A 14,249-nucleotide genomic window follows, 5' to 3' on the forward strand; every position below is an offset into this window, starting at 1 on the left:
TGAAGTAGTGAGAGGAAGAGTGGCATTTTCTCCACTTTTTCTTCCCAAATGAGAAGCACATGAGGAAAGATCTCCTACTTCCTCATGTGCAAAAGTCAGATACAATCCAAAAGAAAGGAAGAATAAGTGGTAGGTAAAATTTCCAAAGCTAACTTAAGTCATAAAACAAAATTCAGACCATTCCCATCAGTGTAATTTTGGATTACTTTCAGTTATTATTGCTTATATGCAGTTCTGAATAAACAGGAATTTTGAAACACATGCAATCTCTTAATATAATTCAAACAAAATTCATACACCATTTAATTTCAAATTAAATATGTAGAGTATTATATTAAAAAGACACATAAGCCATTAAGAAAAAAGTCAGAAATATGAGAAAACATATTTATGCTAATTTGATGCTGTTAAATTCCAGAACAGTCATAGCAAGAACCACTAAAATTTTATGACCCTTTTCTAAACGAAATATTATACCTTAAAAAGACTGTTTCATAAAAATTTGTTTTTTATGCATAATTCCAAGCTCATATTTCAAACAACATCCTTACCCATGAATATGGGCAATATGGTGTAGCTTCTTGTTGACCATCCCTGCAGTAATTCACAAGCTTCAGCTTCCACAGTGCAGCTGTGAAGTCAGTAGGGAGTCATTCAGTTATTTGTGATTTTACCCATCTGTCAGCTAAAACCAAGCACCAAATGCAAAATTGTACACATGGGGATATTATGGGGATCTGTGTCTCGCCCCAGAGGATATTGGATCTGTATACCTACAAAAGATCCATAAATGATTCTTTGCATAAGAGATATCCATTCCTTTTCTACTAATGCTTATGCTATACGAGGTCTAAGAATTTTCAAAACAGAAGAATCCCTGTAATCATGAAAACACTGAAAATGGATCCTACAGTTTACTTTGGCATCTTCTTTAGAAAATGTGAGATTTCTGAGCACAGCGTGACATTAGAATAAATATCACTTCTTAATTGAAAATATTTTACAGTACCAGAGGAAATAAAATTAGATTGGAAATTATTCAGATCCATATGAATTTAAGTGGAAGACTTCAAAATAAATAAGCATCTCAGAGGTCTGCAAGTATGTAAACAACTAAAACATACCTCACCGATTGTACAGAATTACTTGTCAGTGTGTTTCTTGCAGTGTATTTCCATTTCAGAGAGAAGAGTTATGTTAACTGCAATAATTACCACTTAAAAGCTTTCAGTCACACACTGATGGCCAAATAGGAACAGCTCCAGTCTCCAACTCCCAGCGTGAGCGACACAGAAGACAGGTGATTTCTGCATTTTCAACTGAGGTACTGGGTTCATCTCACTAGGGAGTGGTGGACAATTGGTGCTGGTCAGCTGCTGCAGCCCGACCAGCTAGAGCTGAAGCAGGGCGAGGCATCGCCTCACCTGGGAAGTGCAAGGGGGTAGGGAATCCCTTTTCCTAGCCAGGGGAACTGAGACACACAACACCTGGAAAATCAGGTAACTCCCACCCCAATACTGCGCTTTACCAAGGGTCTTAGCAAACGGGCACACCAGGAGATTATATCCCACACCTGGCCGGGAGGGTCCCACGCCCAAGGAGCCTCCCTCGTTGTTAACACAGCAGTCTGCCGGGATCTAACCGTGAGGCAGCAGCGAGGCTAGGGGAGGGGCACCCGCCATTGCTGAGGCTTAAGTAGGTAAACAAAGCTGCTGGGAAGCTCAAACTGGGTGGAGCTCACAGCAGCTCAAAGAGGCCTGCCTGTCTCTGTAGACTACACCTCTGGGGAATGGGCACAGTTAAACAACAACAACAACAACAACAACAACAACAACAACAAATAAGCAGCAGAAACCTCGGCAGATGCAAATGACTCTGACAGCTTTGAAGAGAGCAGTGGATCTCCCAACACGGAGGTTGAGATCTGAGAACAGACAGACTGCCTGCTTAAGTGCATCCCTGACCCCTGAGTAGCCTAACTGGGAGACATCCCCCACTAGGGGCAGTCTGACACCCCACACCTCACACGGTGGAGTACACCCCTGAGAGGAAGCTTCAAAAGTAAGAATCAGACAGGTACACTCGCTGTTCAGCACTATTCTATCTTCTGCAACCTCTGCTGCCGATACCCAGGCAAACAGGGTCTGGAGTGGACCTCAAACAATCTCCAACAGACCAACAGACAGTCCTTCTGACTGTCAGAAGGAAAACCATCGAGGCTAGGAAGAAACTGCATCAACTAACAAGCAAAATAACCAGTTAATATCATAATGGCAGGATCAAGTTCACACATAACAATATTAACCTTAAATGTAAATGGACTAAATGCTCCAATTAAAAGACACAGACTGGCAAACTGGACAAAGAGTCAAGACCCATCAGTCTGCTGTATTCAGGAGACCCATCTCACATGCAGAGACATACATAGGCTCAAAATAAAGGGATGGAGGAAGATCTACCAAGCAAATGGAGAACAAAAAAAGCAGGGGTTGCAATCCTAGTCTCTGATAAAACAGACTTTAAACCATCAAAGATCAAAAGAGACAAAGAAGGCCATTACATAATGGTAAAGGGATCAATTCAACAGGAAGAGCTAACTCTCCTAAATATATATGCACCCAATACAGGAGCACCCAGATTCATCAAGCAAGTCCTTAGAGACTTACAAAGAGACTTAGACTCCCATACAATAATAATGGGAGACTTCAACACTCCACTGTCAACATTAGACAGATCAACGAGACAGAAAGTTAACAAGGATATCCAGGAATTGAACTCATCTCTGCACCAAGTGGACCTAATAGACATCTATAGAACTCTCCACCCCAAATCAACAGAAGATACATTCTTCTCAGCACCACATCGCACTTATTCCAAAATTGACCACATAATTGGAAGTAAAGCACTCCTCAGCAAATGTAAAAGAACAGAAATTGGCCGGGCGCGGTGGCTCAAGCCTGTAATCCCAGCACTTTGGGAGGCCGAGACGGGTGGATCACGAGGTCAGGAGATCGAGACCATCCTGGCTAACACGGTGAAACCCTGTCTCTACTAAAAAATACAAAAAACTAGCCGGGCGAGGTGGCAGGCGCCTGTAGTCCCAGCTACTGGGGAGGCTGAGGCAGGAGAATGGCGTGAACCCGGGAGGCGGAGCTTGCAGTGAGCTGAGATCTGGCCACTGCACTCCAGCCTGGGCAAAAGATCGAGACTCCGTCTCAAAAAAAAAAAAAAAAAAAAAAAAAAAAAAAAAAAAAAAAAAAAAGAACAGAAATTATAACAAACTGTCTCTCAGACCACAGTGCAATCAAACTAGAACTCAGGACTAAGAAACTCAATCAAAACCGCTCAACTACATGGAAACTGAACAACCTGCTCCTGAATGACTACTGGGTACATAACGAAATGAAAGCGGAAATAAAGATGTTCTTTGAAACCAATGAGAACAAAGATACAACATACCAGAATCTCTGGGACACATTTAAAGCCGTGTGTAGAGGGAAATTTATAGCACTAAATGCCCACAAGAGAAAGCAGGAAAGATCTAAAATGGACACTCTAACATCACAATTAAAAGAACTGGAGAAGCAAGAGCAAACACATTCAAAAGCTGGCACAAGGCAAGAAATGACTAAGATCAGAGCAGAACTGAAGGAGATAGAGATACAAAAAACCCTCCAAAAAATCAATGAATCCAGGAGTTGGTTTTTTGAAAAGATCAACAAAATTGAGACCGCTAGCAAGACTAATAAAGAAAAAGAGAGAGAAGAATCAAATAGACGCAATAAAAAATGATAAAGGGGATATCACCACCGACCCCACAGAAATACAAACTACCATCAGAGAATACTATAAACACCTCTACGCAAATCAACTAGAAAATCTAGAAGAAATGGATAATTTCCTGGACACTTACACTCCCAAGACTAAACCAGGAAGAAGCTGAATCCCTGAATAGACCAATAGTAGGCTCTGAAATTGAGGCAATAATTAATAGCCTACCAACCAAAAAAAGTCCAGGACCAGAAGGATTCTCAGCTGAATTCTACCAGAGGTACAAGGAGGAGCTGGTACCATTCCTTCTGAAACTATTCCAATCAATAGAAAAAGAGGGAATCCTCCCTAACTCATTTTATGAGGCCAACATCATCCTGATACCAAAGCCTGCCAGAGACATAACAAAAAAAGAGAATTTTAGACCAATATCCCTGATGAACATCGATGCAAAAATCCTCAATAAAATACTGGCAAACCGGATTCAGCAGCACATCAAAAAGCTTATCCACCATGATCAAGTGGGCTTCATCCCTGGGATGCAAGGCTGGTTCCACATTCGCACATCAATAAACGTAATCCAGCATATAAACAGAACCAGAGACAAGAACCACATGATTATCTCAATAGATGCAGAAAAGGCCTTTGACAAAATTCAACAGCCCTTCATGCTAAAAACGCTCAATACATTTGGTATTGATGGAACGTACCTCAAAATAATAAGAGCTATTTATGACAAACCCACAGCCACCATCATACTGAATGGGCAAAAACTGGAAAAATTCCCTTTGAAAACTGGCACAAGACAGGGATGCCCTCTCTCACCACTCCTATTCAACATAGTGTTGGAAGTTCTGGCTAGGGCAATCAGGCAAGAGAAAGAAATCAAGGGTATTCAGTTAGGAAAAGAAGAAGTCAAATTGTCCCTGTTTGCAGATGACATGATTGTATATTTAGAAAACCCCATTGTCTCATCCCAAAATCTCCTTAAGCTGATAAACAACTTCAGCAAAGTCTCCGGATACAAAATTAATGTGCAAAAATCACAAGCATTCTTATACACCAGTAGCAGACAAACAGAGAGCCAAATCAGGAATGAACTTCCATTCACAATTGCTTCAAAGAGAATAAAATACCTAGGAATCCAACTTACAAGGGATGTAAAGGACCTCTTCAAGGAGAACTACAAACCACTGCTCAGTGCAATAAAAGAGGACACAAACAAATGGCAGAACATACCATGCTCATGGATAGGAAGAATCAATATCGTGAAAATGGCCATACTGCCCAAGGTTATTTATAGATTCAATGCCATCCCCATCAAGCTACCAATGAGTTTCTTCACAGAATTGGAAAAAACTGCTTTAAAGTTCATATGGAACCAAAAAAAAGCCCACATTGACAAGACAATCCTAAGTCAAAAGAACAAAGTTGGAGGCATCATGCTACCTGATTTCAAACTATACTACAAGGCTACAGTAACCAAAACAGCATGGTACTGGTACCAATACAGAGATATAGACCAATGGAACAGAACAGAGCCCTCAGAAATAATACCACACATCTACAGCCATCTGATCTTTGACAAACCTGAGAAAAATGGGGAAAGGATTCCTATTTAATAAATGGTGCTGGGAAAATTGGCTAGCCATAAGTAGAAAGCTGAAACTGGATCCTTTCCTTACTCCTTATACGAAAATTAATTCAAGATGGATTAGAGACTTAAATGTTAGACCTAATACCATTAAAACCCTAGAAGAAAACCTAGGTAACACCATTCAGGACATAGGCATGGGCAAGGACTTCATGTCTAAAACACCAAAAGCAACGGCAGCAAAAGCCAAAATTGACAAATGGGATCTAATTAAACTAAAGAGCTTCTTCACAGCAAAAGAAACTACCATCAGAGTGAAAAGGCAACCTACAGAAGGGGAGAAAATTTTTGCAATCTACTCATCTGACAAAGGGCTACTATCCAGAACCTACAAAGAACTTAAACAAATTTACAAGAAAAAAACAATCCCATCAAAAAGTGGGCAAAGGATATGAACAGACATTTCTCAAAAGAAGACATTCATACAGCCAACAGACACATGAAAAAACGCTCATCATCACTGGCCATCAGAGAAATGCAAATCAAAACCACAATGAGATACCATCTCACACCAGTTAGAATGGCAATCATTCAAAAGTCAGGAAACAATAGGTGCTGGAGAGGATGTGGAGAAATAGGAACACTTTTACACTGTTGATGGGATTGTAAACCAGTTCAACCATTATGGAAAACAGTATGGCGATTCCTCAAGGAAACAGAACTAGAAGTACCTTATGACACAGCCATCCCATTACTGGGTATATACCCAAAGGATTACAAATCATGCTGCTATAAAGACACATGCACACGTATGTTTATTGCGGCACTATTCACAATAGCAAAGACTTGGAATCAACCCAAATGTCCATCGGTGACAGACTGGATTAAGAAAATGTGGCACATATACACCATGGAATACTATGCAGCCATAAAAAAGGATGAGTTTGCGTCCTTTGTAGGGACATGGATGCAGCTGGAAACCATCATTCTTAGCAAACTATCACAAGAAGAGAAAACCAAACACCGCATGTTCTCACTCATAGGTGGGAACTGAACCATGAGATCACTTGGACTCGGGAAGGGGAACATCACACACCGGGGCCTATCATGGGGAGGGGGGAGGGATTGCACTGGGAGTTATACCTGATGTAAAGGACGAGTTGATGGGTGCAGCACACCAACATGGCACAAGTATACATATGTAACAAACCTGCATGTTATGCACATGTACCCTAGAACTTAAAGTATAATAATAATAAAATAAAATAAGCTTTCAGTCACATATACTGTGAAATTGTTTTGTGTATAATTAAGAAATATATATGGATCATTTATTCTATACATGATACTGTTTCAACACTTTGAGTTTACCGTCAGCTAGAAATTTAAAGGATGCCTGGCTTCCAGTACTAAAATGTATATTTTAAAACAGTTTTGAGGTATTGATTCCTCTTACCTTTTTGAAATGCTTTTTACTTTATTTTCTTAGCATCATATAGTATAAAGGATCATAGGCCAGAAAAACTTAATTAGCCTTATAGCTTTCCACTTATGAAATTTGTGCTTAGATTAGTAATTTACAACTCAAGAATCAATTTCTTCATCTGAATTTCAAAAGTAATGACAAGAGCTTTTAGAACTCAAGAAAATGGTAAATAAGGAAACATATACATATATGTTTACCCTATTGATAATAAAACAGCAGGTCTCCTACTCTAGTTACTATTAGCACAATTAGTGTTAATATATTCAGATCTTTTCCATAATCAGATCATATGTCATACTGAGGTGTAAAATCAATTACTGTTCACTCCAATCTAAAATACCAAATATGCATAAGACTGAATTTTTGTGTCCTCACAAAATTCATACGTTGAAATCTAACTCCTAATGTGAAGGTATTTACATGTGAAGTCTTTGGATGGTGATTATATCATGAGGATAGGACTCTCATAAATAGGTTAATTATCTTATAAAAGAGACTCCAGAGAGCTCCCTTGTCCCTTCTTCCATATGAGGAACATATTGAGAAAAGATTCTATGAACTAGGAAGCGGACCCTCACCAGATATGAAATTTGCCAGAGCCTTGATGCTGGACTTCCCAGACTCCACAACTGTGAGAAATAAATTTTTGTTCCTTATATACCACCTAGCCTGTAGCATTATCTTACCACTATTCAAATGAACTACGATACCATCAATAACAATGCAAGAATTCTACATATGCATTTTTTAATCTTGCTAAAGTAAACACCAAGTTTAAAAAGAAATAATTTAAAGATGGTACTCTGAAACAACAACACTTCTATTAATAAACAATTATATTTTTTGGTGATCTGTTAAATTTTTTAGGAACATCTTCACTCCAATCCAACCCATTGTTTTTGTAGACAAGATTGAATTTTGCTACACAATTCTCTATTTATGCATGAAAGCACTTCCCGTTTGGTGGTGATAGTCCTGAACCTCCTTCCATTTTGAATAAAAATTTTAAAAAATGAGGGCAGTAACTGACCCAATAACTTAGTAACTATCATGATTTTCCACTATAGAGTTGAAAGCCCATTATCAAAATGTATGGGATAGGGAAGCCATTCGGATACTACCACCATATTTAGAAACAAGAAAAAACATTTTTCAAAACAATTTTTCAACATTGAAAAAATTAAAATTAAAATAAGAAATTAAAATTAAAATAAGCATGTCATGATTTAAAACAGAAATACTTGAACAGAAACAGAACTTACCCACCAAGTTAGAACCTTAGAATCTGAAACAGTTTAACTGAGAGGTCAAAAATCTGCTCTTCCATCTTCTAATGGGAGATCTCAGGCAGATGCAAGTATTTAGGTCAAATTACTTTTGAAAACTTGGGGCAAGTATTATGCTCACCTATTTAGGTTTTGGTAGATATTAGTGCTCAATATATAGTAAGGTCTAGCTATGGGCAGTAAAGATGTTCTGAACTTGATAATGGAGGTTTATGCAGATGTAGAAGTAAATAGGGTCAAGGTTGGGTATTTTCAAATAAAAATAGTGACTGTATATATTATTTTGTAGATTCATTGCCTTTGTCTGATTTTATAATTTCAATGAATATTATGTATAAGCAGTGTGTAATGCCCCATCCATTTTAAGGAGCTGTCTGTTCATAACTGAGTTCCAATTGGCCAACCTATTAGGAAATGGGAATTTTTCAAGACAACCACAAGAGTAAACTTTGAACAACACGAAATTCCAGAGTTAAAATTCTTAACTCTGATTAAAGAAATGTTTGTAGTAAATGCTTTTTTTCTCAGTAATTGTTTTTTACCTGACTTCTGACTACTATGCTAACCTGATACTTTTATGCTAGAAGATATTTGATATAGCTAGCTATGGTTCATTTGAAAGACCATTGATAGGTTGTTACCAGGCATGGCCAAAAATACTCTCATCAATAAGGCAATGTCATCAGAAATTTTTAAGAGTAGAAATACTGATCATGTGATGTGCAATGTTAGAGAGGTATTAATCAGGAGAGGGCAACTCAATGAAGTTTACTTGGGAAGTAGCAGTGGTATATTCAAAACCCTCTAAGAGAAAAATCTGGCAAAAGCAACTCCCACATACACAAGCAGGTTACTTTACTGTCATTGGGGCCAAACTACAGGGGCAATCAGAAACCTTCCTGCCACCCTTACTACGTGGTCTGAACCTTATGTTTCTTTGTCAGTAGAAACAAAAAGCCACCCATTTAACTGATAGGAGTGCCTGAATTAAGAGTCACTGATTGGCTGGCTGAGAGGCTAAGTTGGAAACAATATCACACTGTGTCCTCAACTTATACAGGTTCCACCTGAAAGGCTTCCATAATCTTAAATTTCACTTTCTTTTCAGAAACACAGTGTGTGATCATAGAATTGTACTTCTATATGGAAGACAGAAATTAAAGTGTTTCCTTTCCTAAAACATTGTGAACTATGATTTCATAATGATCATAAGAGAAATTGAATTATTTCAAGAAACATCATCTTTTCATCCTGTAATCCCATGATGACTTTAAAGATCTCTCTAAGGGCCACTCTTGGTTAATTGGTGGGGTTTCTATCGGGTTTCTATAAATATATAGATCTATATATTTATCTATATATATAAATACTATATTTATACTGTGTATTTTATGGGAAGTAATCCCTACAATGGATGTCATGCAAATGGACTTTAAATGCTGTATTGAACAAACTAAATGTATTTGGTTCCATCTCTGTGACAAAAATTAGAATGGACAATAAAATGGCAACCTCAAAAAATTCTCTCATAGGAGACAGTATAGAAGAAAAAGTGGATATTTTGGGGATAAAATTTTCAGTGGACCTCTCTTGTGTCTGCTATTTTGCAACTAAGGCACCAGCTGCATTTTGTTCTGAGAAATCTTTTTAAGAATATTTGTGTAGGGATGTACGGAACTGCCTTGGAAGATAGTGTCTCTTTCAGGAACAAAGAAAACATTTGCTTACAGCTTGGAAGATAAGAGATCGTCTATCCCTTTGGAATAAAGAGCAGAAATGTTTGTACACAAAATATTTAGATTGCCCAAAATCACGATTCCTTTTACATAAAAATCCCCTCTGCACTGGCATGTGTCTGCTGGCTCTCCTTCCATCATTCTATACAACCCCTGATACTCAGGTTTTCACCCCCACTGGGAGTAAGAATATTTCCTTCTGTCTCTGACCAAGGAATCTTACATCTTCTACCAGGATCCATGAAATTTTGGCAGGCATAAGTGTTTGTTGCAAATAGTGCAAAATATCAGACTGTTTCCAGATCGGTACAACTAAAAATTCCATGTGGATAATTCAGATAAAAAATGGCACCCTCCCACCATGACACACCACTGTCTCAACTGACCAGCATACAACTACAGCTACCATGAAGTTCATGGTTTATAGGCTGTAAGTGAATAGATTAATTGGATAATTACCAATTAAGAGAGATATTGAAACACTTCTATTAATAAATAATTATCTTTTTTGGTGATCTATTAAATTTTTTAGGAACATCTTCACTCTAGTCCAACCCATTGTTTTTGTAGACAAGATTGAATTTTGCTGCACAATTCTCTATTTATGCATGAAATCACTTCCAATTTGGTGGTGATAGTCCTGAACCTTTTTCCATTTTGAATGATACCACTGGCAATGGCAACAGCATACTTAAACCATCACACAGAAAGAACTATTGACATTCTAAATAGTATGTAACAAATATATTTAAAAGGTAGGATTGCTAGAGGTACAGAAGTTGATGATCATTAATGGAAATACAGTAATGTAAGTCTCAGGGCAGAACATCTCTCAAAAATGTAGTCTTTATATATAATATAGAATTGACTAACAATTAAAAAGGGAATTTGACTTCTTGTAGCAACTGGCTGGCAGTGGATAGAGGGGAAAAAAAAAAAAAACCATCAAGTTGTTGTTATAGGAGTGGATGAATAGTGACCAACATGACACCTGGAAATCAGTATCTCTAGAATCCTGTAGAAGATATCTGAAATATGCTTACATTCACAAACCAGTACAACCTAAACTTACTGGTCAGTGTCATCTGGTCAAAGGACCTGTGACTGGGAAGATGCAGTACATGGTCAAAGGTCACATCTGCTGCAAAGAATTGAAGAATGGTACTGTAATTTTAACTGATGTATGGTATGTAAAACATTGCTTTACTTTCTGCTACATGTATGTATTATAACAAAAAGGTTATAATTTTATTGTCAAAATTAAATGTAATTCAGACTTTTGTACACCATGAATCATAGAATGAGTGAATATTTCTGGAAGCTTATTTAAAGCCTCTAATTAATGTAATACTTACGAAGACTTACTGGCTAGAAAAATACATTTGGCTTTTAAAACACTGCATGCCCTATTATAATCTTACAAATATTCAAATGACTATGAATAAAAAACAAAAAAAAATGAGCTAGAAATATACAATTAAAAGGCCTTAGAAGGAACACAGCTATTCATAAAAAGATTATGGCAATAACTCCTGAACCCTGTTTTGTTTCAAATCCAGATGGACACTGGGGTTTGAAGTACATTTTTTTGAATAAAATTTTGAGGAAACTTTAAGACCCATAAAAACACAACTGAGACATATGTGTCAAAGAGATATTGACAGAGCTTGGAAAGTATCTCCAGAAGAAAAAAGTTACCCAGAGCCCTATAATCCATTCTGATCAAATCCCCTTGAAGGTAATAAAAGATATTTAACAAAATATACTGGTGGTATTTACTAATAGCATATACATTATTTGACTAGGAGTTCTTACGACAAACAAACTTGTAATCCAGAGATTTTGGAGAGGAGGGAATATAGCTTCTTGTAATATGTCATGAAACTTTGGTATGTAAAATAAGACTGTTTATTGATGAAAATGACTGCCTTTTATGTAAACAATAATAACATATAGCACTTAGAAAACTCATATATTATAGCTGGACATCATTGTTTCCTTAAGGAGGCTGGAAAAAAATAGGAAAATACATCTGTAGCTGTAGACTTGCCGCTTCATCTGTGCTTCACGACTACTTCTACTTTGAAAGAAATATTAAAGTTTGATATTGGGTAAGATCTGAGATTCCTGTATCTGATTTGATGATATGATATTTTCTGTTATCTCAATGTACACACATCTCAATGCATAATTTTGTGAAAGGCAATACACATGTTAGCTGAATAATACAAATTTCCATTGGAGTTTTGTTTCATTGTGTTTTGGTTTTTATTGAGGGAAAAGAAAGAGGGGAAATAAACTGTCATTACTCAAGGAGAGCGTGCATGGTACAACCTTCTGACTCTAAGTCCAAAGTTTAATTTCTTTTACTTGAAGCTCGTGGTATTTTGTTTGCTCAAGAATGGGAAGGACGGGGTGGTTAACAGACTTCTTGTTGGAATTATTTAACAGACTTACGTAATTTCCTGAGTCTATTTTCTTTTCCATGTTTCAATTGTGTGATGGGAAAGTGAGTCATTTTTCTAAGGACTAAAATACAATATAAGAATAAACTTTATAATTCCAAAGAGTTTGAAGAAAAGAATATTTGACCAAAAATAGACACATTTCCCTTTCATTGTTGTCATCTACAAACATCCAAGGCACTTTTCTATTTATGAGGTTCTTGAGTCTTGGTTCACACTCTTTCTATCCCTTTTCCTCCATGGGATCCATATCCATATGGAAAAGTTGCCCATAATTCTGGTCTCCAAAGTTGTGTAGCCCACTAACTAAATTATAATTTATTTTCCACCTTTATCCCCCAATCTCATAGCCATACTTTTCAACCTGTCAATATAATAGCATAACTTCTGAAATACCTAATTCAAGTATCCTGTGATTTGAAACCCCCTCCTATATTTCTTGTTCACTTAAGTGGTAACACTTTCAAAATCTCTAATCTATAATTCCAAGACACTAAAAGTTTTAAAAGAAAATAGGCCGGGCGCGGTGGCTCAAGCCTGTAATCCCAGCACTTTGGGAGGCTGAGACGGGCGGATCATGAGGTCAGGAGATCGAGACCATCCTGGCTAACACGGTGAAACCCCGTCTCTACTAAAAAAAAAAAAAATACAAAAAACTAGCTGGGCGAGGTGGCGGGCGCCTGTAGTCCCAGCTACTCGGGAGGCTGAGGCAGGAGAATGGCGTAAACCCGGGAGGCGGAGCTTGCAGTGAGCTGAGATCCGGCCACTGCACTCCAGCCTGGGCGACAGAGCCAGACTCCGTCTCAATAAAAAAAAAAAAAAAAAAAAGAAAGAAAGAAAATGGTGGTTTCATAAATTTGGTGCTAAAACACACTTTGTGGTAAAACCTGACATAACTGACTTCATTCATCACGTTTTTATGGTCATTATTTTTCTTATTTGATATAACTATGCATTTGTTCAGAGCAGAAAAAGAATCATATTTGATTAGCAGGTTCTTCTCCAATGCTTCTTGGAGGTGTTACATAAAAAATTATTTAAGCCTAAAATATGCTGAATTATGAAACATAGTTGGTTCCCAAGATTTCAGACAAGTGATTGTATAACAGGAATACAATATTTATTTGAACTCACCAAGACTTAAAATCCTGGGTTCAGCTACTTTTTATCTTATTATCACCATACATCATCTTTCATGCCTCTTGTTTAGAATAACAAGTCCATCATTACAAGAAAAAGTTGCAAACACAAGGAATTTTTCCTATCAACAACACAAAAGAGATAACTTGTCTGTGTTTTTCCTGAGTGCATCTCTGCAGTTTAAATATCATGACCACCAGTCCTCTTTAAATTCATCTTAGGAGAGGAAACCACAGGCACTCAGCTTGCCTTCTAGCAATGGAAAATTCCTTAAGCCAAGTGTTTCCTAATTGCTTTACCCTCCTTTGAACTTACTCACCTTCTCTTGCGTTGCTCTTGACTGATAATCAGATGTACTTACCTCCACCTATTTATTATCCAGGCAATTGAAAGACTCAAATAGAGAACATGTCATGCTTCTCCCCAACCAAACCCAGACTTTTGTCTTCAGTTCCTCCCTCTCATTCAATTTCAGTTTTTTAACAACACATATTAACCTGAAATTCTCGTACTTACTTGTTAACTTGACTGTTGTCTGTCTTCATTACAGCTGGATTAGAAACTACAATAAAGAAAAAAAAAGCTTCAGCCTTATTCCTTTTGAAATTCCCAGGTCTAGAATAGTTCTTGCAACAGAGTAGGTGCTTAATTTAATAATATAATTTAATCTTAAAATCCTGTTTTATTACAATCTACTTAAAGTGAACTCCTACTTGTAAGTGAATGAGTCTAATTTAAAATAAAGAGAAAAGGTTTCTTTTTTCTCTGGGC

At 37.3% G+C, this 14,249-nt stretch overlaps 1 long non-coding RNA gene across 1 annotated transcript in view; it reads right to left on the reverse strand.

Annotated features, from left to right (window-relative positions):
• The window catches only part of LOC104677261, a 240,873-nt gene that overhangs the window by 9,119 nt on the left and 217,505 nt on the right, over window positions 1-14,249 (reverse strand). The window contains exon 4 of the long non-coding RNA XR_750021.2: window positions 13,995-14,040. This is a non-coding gene — a long non-coding RNA (uncharacterized LOC104677261). The remainder of the gene's footprint in view (window positions 1-13,994; window positions 14,041-14,249) is intronic.

The sequence above is a fragment of the Rhinopithecus roxellana genome, chromosome 18 (assembly GCF_007565055.1).
Source record: "Rhinopithecus roxellana isolate Shanxi Qingling chromosome 18, ASM756505v1, whole genome shotgun sequence".
Lineage (NCBI taxonomy): Eukaryota > Metazoa > Chordata > Mammalia > Primates > Cercopithecidae > Rhinopithecus > Rhinopithecus roxellana.